The sequence below is a fragment of the Canis lupus genome, chromosome X, assembly GCF_048164855.1.
Source record: "Canis lupus baileyi chromosome X, mCanLup2.hap1, whole genome shotgun sequence".
NCBI classification, from domain to species: domain Eukaryota; kingdom Metazoa; phylum Chordata; class Mammalia; order Carnivora; family Canidae; genus Canis; species Canis lupus.
In genome coordinates, this window is record NC_132876.1 from 95,251,289 (window position 1) to 95,261,789 (window position 10,501).

Sequence of the window (10,501 nt, forward strand, 5' to 3'; positions counted from 1 at the left end):
ATTATCAGAGTGATTATCAGAGTGAGTCCTAAACGCAATCACATGTATCTTAAATGAGACAGGGGCAGAGGAGGAGAAGGTGATGTGACCACGGAGGCAGAAATCAGAGTGATGCATCCACAGGACAAGGAATGCTGACAACCACCAGGAACTGCAAGAGGCAAGGGACTGCTTCTCCATTAAAGACTGTGGAGGTGAGGGAGCATGGCTCAGCTGACACCCTGATTCCAGCCCAGTAAAACAGGGATAGGACTTTTGGCCTCCAGAACTCTGAGAGAACAAATTGCCGTTTTTGTTGTTGTTGTTGTTGTTGTTTTTTAACAAACCAAGTTTATGGTAATTTGTTACAACAGGAAACAAACACATCATCAAAAGTGCCCCATTTTGGAAGGTAAATTCTATGTTCGCTCCATCTCCATCTCAGCTAGTTCATGATATTTCGGCTGTCCTTACATCCTATTCTACCCATTTCCCTTCACTCTCAGCTGATGAATATAAGATCTATATAATCAACAAGTAGACATGTTCGGATAAGAAATTTCTCAATGTCTGGCCTCAGTTTACCTGTGATTTGCATGAATATTAACCTTCACCTCCCTTTTGCTGCTCTCCGTGGAAGTGTTAACCTCACATTTGTGCTATTTGGAGGCAAATTTGAGATCTTCAGATTACTGGATTGTTCTTTCATAAGTAACTGGGAAGCAGAAAGCCTGGGCAATAGTCACCATACACTCAAAAAGGCAGGTTACAGAGGAAGCAATTATCTATGAGAAGGACACAGAGAGCTACTGGCCCATATAATATCTGCATGTGCCTCTTGGTGGATGCAGCCCAGCACCAGTGTGTACTCATATGGCCACTCTGCAGCCAGCAGTCTTCACAACCAGATACAGGAGCCCTGGATAGACACCAGCATCATAGAAGACAAAGAAGAAAAAGTGTTTGTTAAGAAGTTGGGATTCAAAGAAGACAGGTTGAGTCTGAATTACTGATAAACACAGAACTAGAACATGACATTGAAGTAGCTGATTTTGAAATTCCTAATGGATATTTGCTATGAACTTCAGGCACTCTAAAACTTTCTTCATGATGAGTGGGCACCAAACCTTCTAATGCCATATTTTCCTGATGTTTCTGTCTACTTCTTCCTCTTCCCTTATCTCATTTCTTCAACTGTCCAGATTTCTGTGTAGGAATCACAACTTGGTAAAAGCTACAATCTCTTCCTGATAGGAAACATTAAGATCTGACTTGTTTTAGATTGTCTATTTAAATGCAAATCCATTAGATAATTTCAACTAATTTTTCAACTTTATACTGTGCAGATGCAGCTTAAATGTAAATTTCTTAAATTGGAAAAATACAATTAAAATGAGAAAATTAAATATAAGGCAGACACATCCTTCTTTTTCCCCTTCAGAATTTTGTATATGCTCCTCCCCAAGGTTTAGTTGAAAATTCTGAGAAGGAGCATGAAAGTAGTTTCCTTAATGAAACAAGATGTCCTGTTTAGGCAAAATAATGTTTTCAGTTCTCATATTCAAAAGTACATATTTAATGTTGGCAAATTGAACACCAATAAAAAGTAAATTTATATAAAAAAAACAAAAGTACATATTTAGTTAAAGAATGATAGTGATAAAGTTTAGGGGGATGAAAAACAAAATCAGCCCTACAAAAGATGCTACTTAAAGAATAATATATAATCTTCATTGCTCTGTTGATAGTAAAGACAATATATGAGCATTGTTTTGAGTTGATAACAGTATTCTATCAGTTCCAAAATGTATAAATTATATCATGTGGTTTCTTTTTTAAAAAGATTTTATTTATTTATCCAAGAGTGACACACACAGAGAGAGAGAGAGAGAGAGCAGAGACCTAGGCAGAGGAAGAAGCAGGCTCCACACAGGTTGCCCCATGTGGGACTCGATCCTGGAACTCCAGGATCACGCCCTGAGCCGAAGGCAGACACTCAACCTCTGAGCCACCCAGGAGTCCCTATCATGTGGTTTATTGATGTAATGCACACATAAATAAAAAAAACAGATCAAAGCAAAACTATGTTTCATATGGAAATGAGAAGGAATGAAGAAATTAGAGGTTAAGTAAACATGCTTTCTCAACCTCGCAGAAGAGCATAGCTCTACACTGAGAAAGTGTCTATTAGATTTTAAACCTGTTGGTTGGCAGGCTATTTCTGCTATCGTTTCCCTTAGAGATGCACTAGATACACACACACATAATCCAGTTCATTTCTCATATGCAACAACACTTAAAATTGAGTAAGAACAAATGGCCTTCTAATCTCATGACGTTTGGAAAACAGCATGTGGAAAAGAAATTACAGTATGGATTTGGCAGTAAAATAAAATGACAGAAGTGGATTCTCTCATCTATTCTTCTTCAGCTTAAGGGAGATCTAAATTAAGAAGATGGTAAAGAAGGTAAAATGAGCCAACCATAAACACAGCAACCTATTTCAAAATCATTTCATTCTTAAGTGTGTCAGGGATTCATTTATCCATGTATTCCTTTGGCATATTTCCATAACTTGTAAATTTTGAAAGTTTGCCTTTGAGACAAATTACTGACAACAAGCTCAATCTCTTTCAATTGAGGAAAATCAAGTCTACTCCAAGTGGTCTGTACTTAAAACTTTGCATTTTGAAGGGTAGCAAGCTGTTATAAAAAAAATGAAATCTCTTCTCTATGGTAATGGAGTTAGAAGCTTCCAAAGCAACAGTGCTAATAATAAGATTTTGAAAGCAATTTTAACCCACAAAGTCAAGCAATGACCTGTAGGATTGATTTTACTTCACTAAGGATGTATTAATGTGTTATTTCTTTTGGTTTCAGCAGTAACAGATTTATTTCACTCTAAAAACAAAACAATGAAGTCAACTCTAGTTTGTTTTTTTAAAAGATTTATTTTTATTTTAGAGAGAGAGCGAGAGCACATGCATGAGGGGGAAGGAGACAAGAGAGAGGGCAGAGGTAGAGGGTAAGAAGCAGACTCCCCACTGAGTGTAGAGCCCGAGGTTCCATCTCAGGACCCTAAGATCATGACCTGAACTGAAATCAAGAGTTGGTTGCTTGTGAGCCACCCAAGCACCCCTTAACTCTAGTTTTACATGACTAAGTTATTTCTTGACTATCTCTTTTATGAAATATTTCTTGGGAATTACTTTAATGTATTGGGTTAATTTTATGCAGCTCCTAACAATATAGATTCTATTGGCCAAATGCATTGTTTTAATCTATTATTAAACAAAAATGTTCTTTTGCTAGTAGAGCACGTGTATAAATTTCACTTTCTAAATGGACATTAAGACATTACTTAGCCTTCTCATAATAAGAACAGAAGTTGATCATGGTGCTGTTCAGGAAAATAAATAGTTTTTTATATTTACAAATATTATATCTATAAATATATAATATTTATAGATATTATAAATATGAACACTATTTTCTCATTAAGTGATTTTATAGAATGGGGGTAGCTACCTTCAAAATTGAATGATTTTAATGAGACAATCGATGTAACAATCATATGTATGGCACTGGGGGTTATGGCCCTATTTTTACCCCATCTCCCCTCCATCACTCACTGCTTTATTCTCAAACCCTCCTGTGTCCTAAAAATTTCCACAAATTAGGTTTAGCCCTCTCTTTCTGTTTTTATCTTATAAGTATTGAAATCTTATAAAGTAGGACTATTATCACATATTTTCAATAGTTGCTGCCATCTAGTATGTGATGTTCTAATATGTGATGAACAAGCTTCATTTATTAAATAATTTATTAAGATCATGCCTGTTATAAAAATTAAGTCATTGCCTATCCAAATAAATTTCATAAGTTTGACATTTTGGGTTAAGTAGGACTGCGGTGAGGTAAATCATTTGACCTATGATTGTTGTTGGTTTTCAAATAGTCAGCAGCTTCAATGACGTTTCCAAGTTTGTTGGAGGAGGAAATGGTGGAGAAAATGTCAAGGATAAATGTCTAACTCTTTTCCATACAATAAAATGTAGGTCTGGAAGAGTGGGGATAGATTACACAGCAAAAATGCCTTTAGGACCATTTTACAGCTAAAATTTTATATTAAATATAATTGTTTTATTAAATCAACTAATTTTATATACAAATACAAATATATAGGGTTCCCCCGATACATATTTTGTGCAATTGTTCCCCGTGAGGCATCAGGAAGTAAAATTCCAAATAAGCTAGACTGAAAAAATGATCCACTGTACTCTGTAGAGTAAACTCCATCTCTTTGCCAAAGCACAGAAGAGAACTGATAGTTTTGAAAAAAAATAGAGGTACATCTTGGACAATGTCATTCAACATAGGTGTCAACACCCTAACCACTGGGCAGAAGAAACTACGAAAACCTACACCACTTTTTTATTGTATTGCAGAATAAAAAGGCAGGGCCTATGTTCTTCACTTGATGTATTCCCTTCTTTTTTAATGCCGTCGAAGTGTAATAGAATAGCTATTGTTGGGCTATTTTCTGCCTGTAATAGAATCTTTGATTTATAAAGGTGCTGAATCATGCATTAGTCTTATTTCTCAGTATACACACAGGAGTCATTTCAACCAGAACTGAAGGGCTACTGCCATGATAGAACACGGCAGCTGTTTAACATCACACAATATAATCATGCATATAAAAGAGCAGCAAGGATTTCACTTTATTGATTTAATTTCAGAACATTTGCACATTACAACAGCAATCATACCAAGACATTTTCATTTTAAGGGACACCACTGGTCCAAGTTAAATGAGATTCTATCCTCAATAGAATTTAAGGGTCATACAATTTAAGAGTTAGAAAATCCTTTAGAGAATCTATTCCCCTCCCCCTCAATTTATACACTAAGAAACCAAGGCCCAAAAGAGGCTAAATGATTTGACCAATATCACATGGCTAGTAAATAGCTCTGACTAGAGCCCAATTCCGAGACCTTTGATCTTTTTATATAGCATAATTATTGAAGAGAAAAAATACGTAATTCAGTTCTTCTTGTGTTCCACACAAAATCTGATATTTAAAATACACATTAGGAGCCAGTTATTCTTAGCAATTATGTGGCCTGAAATAGCATGAATGGCAGTCATTCAGTGGGCATTTGTCCCGCTGAAAATTCCTATAGATTTCCTAGGTTTGAATACTTGACTATATGAGGAAATTCAATATAGTAAAAGTGCATTCCAGGAGGGACACAGTGAACATTTGTTCTGAGTAGAATTTCTTTAAGTAATTTTCTTAATTTCCTGGGTCATTACTTTTCTAGCATTCTAATCTCACACGATCTTAGTTAAGCTCCTCAACTTCCTAAAACCTGATGGAGAATAAGAAAGAAACATTTTTAAAAAGGCAAAAAAAAAAAAAAAAGGTGGTTGAAGAAAAAATTGTAGCAGAATGACCAAGTACTCCTATTTTCTAAGGCATTCCATAATGAGTGACATAACTGATAGTAGTTAAAATCAAGTGAAAGGAGTATATTTTATTTTAGTTTAATTAGTTGTTTCAGTTAAAGACTATTCATGCCCAGTTTTGACATTAACACTAGAGGCACCAAGCCCATGCCATTTTTAACTGAAATAGATGAAAGATCCTGGCTTCCTGGAACCCAAGCTGGTGGTGTGGCAAGTCAAGAATTACCAAAACACAGAGAAAAGGTTAAATGACTAAAAATACTTAGCAACAAATAATTTTTAAAAAATGTCTAATCCTTAATATCAACCTTTAAAGCCTGCTGTGATTGGTAGGTTGAGTGATCTTTTTTTTTTTTTATTGGAGTTCAATTTGCCAGCATATAGCATAATACCCAGTGCTCATCCCGTCAAGTGCCCCCCTCAGTGCCCGTCACCCAGTCACCCCCACCCCTCTGCCCACCTCCCTTTCCACCACCCCTTGTTCATTTCCCAGAGTTAGGAGTCTCTCTCATGTTCTGTGGTAGGTGAGTGATCTAAGTGGTTGTAAACTACCTAGAAGCCGAGTAAACAGTAGTTGAGGTTCTCCTTTCAAGGAGAGAGAAAAAAAAGCTAGATCAGGGAAAGTGGTAGGGGCTCCTCACAATTAATAACAGATTCTTAAGGATTTTTTAAATAATATTTTAAGTAATCTCTACACCCATCGTAGGGCTTGAACTCACAACCCCGAGATCAAGAGTTGCACACTCCACCAAGTGGGCCAGCCAGGCACTCCGACAACATTTTAAATGTAGAAAACCCTGTTACCTGAATGTATCCATATAAATCATAAATATTCAATATTAAAGCATTGTTTTTAACAAATTGAAAAGTACATGAATGGATAAGTGACTAAATTAAAAACTTCACATTGATACTTTAAAATAGCATGCTTCTATTATATTGAATGCAGTAAATCCAGATGTATTGACTTAAAGGTATATCCTTAACATAGAGTTAAATTTAAAAATGCACAACAATATTGTATTTTATCACACTAATTTCATAAAATCTGTTTTTGTATCTCCAACCATATAAGAGTATATTTGTTTTTACACATGTGCATAAAGAAGGAAGCGTGATGAAAGAAAACCCATTAGATTCCAAAAGGTGGTCACATTTCAGGGGCAGAATTGGAGTGTGGTGGAGGGGGAGGCCACTGATTTCATTTTAGACCCCCTGACAGTATCTATATAATGAGTATATGTAATTTATTCAAATAAATCACTGGAGTTTCTTTTTTAAAAACTGAGGTTCAAAATAACAAGCTTCTAGAAACACATACTATTTCCTTATAAAGGCCTAAATAAAACACTTGGCAGTTCCTTTATAGACTACTAAAATGCAAATACTTAACAAGGATATATACGTGAACATATGGCCAAGAAGAAGGAACAGTGAATTGGAAATCAATGGTGTTCTCTAGAAGTCGATAGTCTTAAACTTTGGTTCTCCCTCTACTCTTTACATCTGTGGTCTCAAGCAAGCTTTAAACAAGATTTCCTTTATGGAGTCTCTGTAAAATGCAGGGCAAACATTGAGCAAAGGGAGTTATACTTCTCTTTTGAGATCCCTTCGAAGTGAAAGGCAATATATTTGATAAAACCATGATGAAATGTGAAATTGTGTGATATTATTGCATGGCAAAGGCCTTAGGAAGTCTGTGTAAGAAAAGATCGGTAGAAGCTGATCTGACCAAAGCGCATTACCATGGACAAAGGAGACTTAAGTGGGCTTTGAACAATGCATCACTAGACTTCACATTGAAAAACCCAAGAAATTGATTTCATATTGCCAGATCTAATAGATATCTTGCTGGATTTTGATACTCTGGCACCAATCACCACATTCTTTGGTTAAAGTATCAAGTATTTTCAATTTCATGGAAACATTATCATTTCCTCCTGTTTTTCATCCTAAGTCCTTTCTGAAGTCCATAATTAACTTCTCTTTTCTTGTCTCCTACCTTACAATTCATATCTCAATGGCTCTATCTGGACCATTGCTCTGTTCATTTTACATGATATGCCTGCGTGATTTCATTCCCCTTTTTCTTCCTTTTAACTACCATTTAAATGCCAATGGCCCTTGGTTCTTATCTCACCCCAGAGCTTCATTTATATATATATATATATATATATATATATATATATATATATATACACACACACACAACTGCTTGTTGCATATATCCACTTGAATGTTCCATAAAAAAACTCACCCTCAGGTTCCTTCTTCACTATATAATCCTCAGACCTCCACCTATTCCCATATTCCATTTTTCAGTTAATAAACCATTTATAATGTTAGCCAAACCAGATATACGTTCTTCCTAAATTTCTTTTTCCTCCATAACCTTAAAAAATACTCAAAATATACCCCCCATTCATTTATTTCTCCTTTTATTCTTTGAAAAAACCCTAAGGACCACTGTAGCACTTGTGTGCTATAGTTCAATGATTCTAAGGCTGGCTCAGACTACTCTTACAAAGGTAAAACCTGGAATTATCTATAGCAGTGCTTCTCAACTAAGGATGACTTTACCCCCAGGGAACATCTGTCAATGTCAAAAGATGTTTTTGGTTGTCACAACCAGGGGAAAGAATGCTACATGGTTGGTAAGGCCAGGGTTACTACAAAATGTACTATGATGCATAGGGTGGTCCTGCCACAACAAAAAAAACTCTCCTACCAGAATGTCAGTAGTATCTCAACTGAGAAACTTCAACTCATAGTTTTATATTCCAATGGGAGGACTCTTAAAGACATATTTACAGATTGGCTTGTAGAACCAGTATATAGCCACTCTCTAAGAACACAGTCCAATATTATTTGGCTAATTAAGTCACAGAGATAATTTATTTTTAATGAGTGTTGGTAGCATTACAGTGGACACATCCTGAGGTGGTCCTCAGTGAATCATGTCTTTATAGAATCCCTTCTTCTTGAGGTCAACAGGAACCTGTGACTTGCTCTTAGCCAATAGAATATAGCAAAGATGATGAAATAACCACTCTCTTGATTACTTTAAACTACAGAAAACTCCCTCTTAGCACACTGGAGCAAGAGAGAGTCTCCTGCTGGCCCTTGAAGAAGCAAGCTATGTTTTCAGAGGGCCATTTAGCAAGGAATGTGGGGGTCTCTAGGAACTGGGAGTTCATCCAAAATACTGCAAGAAAGCCAAAACTTCAGTCATCAATTACAAGGAACCGTAAGGAATTGAATTCTGCCAACAACCACAGGAGTGTGGAAAAGGAGGCCAAACTACAGATGAGAATACTGGCCACCTGACACCTTGATTGCAGCCTTATGAGACTAAGAGCAGAGAACCAAGATAAGCCAAGTCAGGCCTCCTGCCTGACTCACAGAAACGATGAGACAATAAATATATGTTGTTTTAAGCCATTGCATTTATGATAATTTATCACGCCACAACAGATGACTAATACAAATGCCATTAGGGAAAAAAGAAGCAAAGAGAAACAGGAAAAGTGAACACAAATGCCTGGAGTCAATAAAGTATGACAATTTATAAATTTTATTTTACATTTTCTTTTTTTCCTTTTTTTTTTAAAGATCTTATTTATTTATTCATGAGAGAGAGAGAGAGAGAGAAAGACAGAGACACAGGCAGAGGGAGAAGCAGGCTCCATGCAGGGAGCCCGATGTGGGACTCAATCCTTGGACTCCAGGATCACTCCCTGAGCCAAAGGCAGATGCTCAACCGCTGAGCCACCCAGGGGTCCCTATTTTACATTTTCTTGTTCTCTCTTCTAGCCATTGATTTATTTCAAATCCTTTTCTTTTATATATATATATGACTATACTAACGTACACATTAATCTAAATATGTACCTTAAGAGTCTCCCAAAGTTTTTCACTTTACAATTAGCCATGACATAGTTATGGTGAAGAGAATTTTGGCTGAAGGTCTGAAATTAAATAGAATACTTCAGCAAATGGATGGTCGAGTGTGATGAGATGTATATGATATGGACATGATATGGATTTCTATGTTTTTAGCTTTGTTTAGTAATTTAGGTCATTTACTATAGTTATCTTTAATACATATTATTAAATTTTAAATGGATGCGATGTTTCTCTGGTGCAGAATGGTTACAAAAAACCGAAAACAGTCAAAATTGCTGGTAACTTAGCAGAGGATGAGAAATATGCTGTGTAACAAAGTACGGGGGAAACATAAAGGATACAGAGCTAACTTGTGATTATTTTAGCATTTTGCAATAGCCACATCCATTAAGATGACTAAATTATATTAAATATTAGGTTTCTTCAAGTCCAAAATACTTTTAAATTTTTAGATATCATAATTTTTTTTTTCTCATGGGTCTTGACCCTCTAAGGCAGAGATCATCAAACTATGACGTAGGGGCCAAATCCAGCTCACTGCTCATTTTTGGACAGTCTGCAAGCTAAAAATGGCTTTTACATGTTTAAATGGTTGAACACAATGAAAAGAAGAGTAATATCTAATGATCTGAAAACTGTGATATTCAAATGCCAGAGCAGATAAATAAAGTGTTCCTGGAACTCAGCCACACACCATTCACAAACTGTGTATGGCTGTTTTTGAGCCACACTAATAGAGACAAGTAGTTGAGACAGAGACCAGATATAGCCTGCAAAATTTAAAATATATCTGTCCTGTTTTAGAAAAAGTTTGCTGATCCTTTCTCTAAAATACACTGTGCTTTGAAAACCACCCTTAAAAGAAAGAATCCATGCATATATTGTATTTAGTCTATGTAATGTATGTATTTATATGTGTGCTTATCTATAATCCTATTTTTTAATGAACCTATTTGATATTTTATTCAGTTTCAATTAAATATCACATTCCGTAAGTACAAGATATGATTCTTTCATATAGCTTCACTCTTCAGGATTGTATGGTCTAGGCTTCAAGTTTGGATTCCATTATTTTTTTCTTTGTCTCCCTTTTTTATGGTTGTTTCATGCCTCATCCTGACTGCACAAAGCCTCTAAGACATT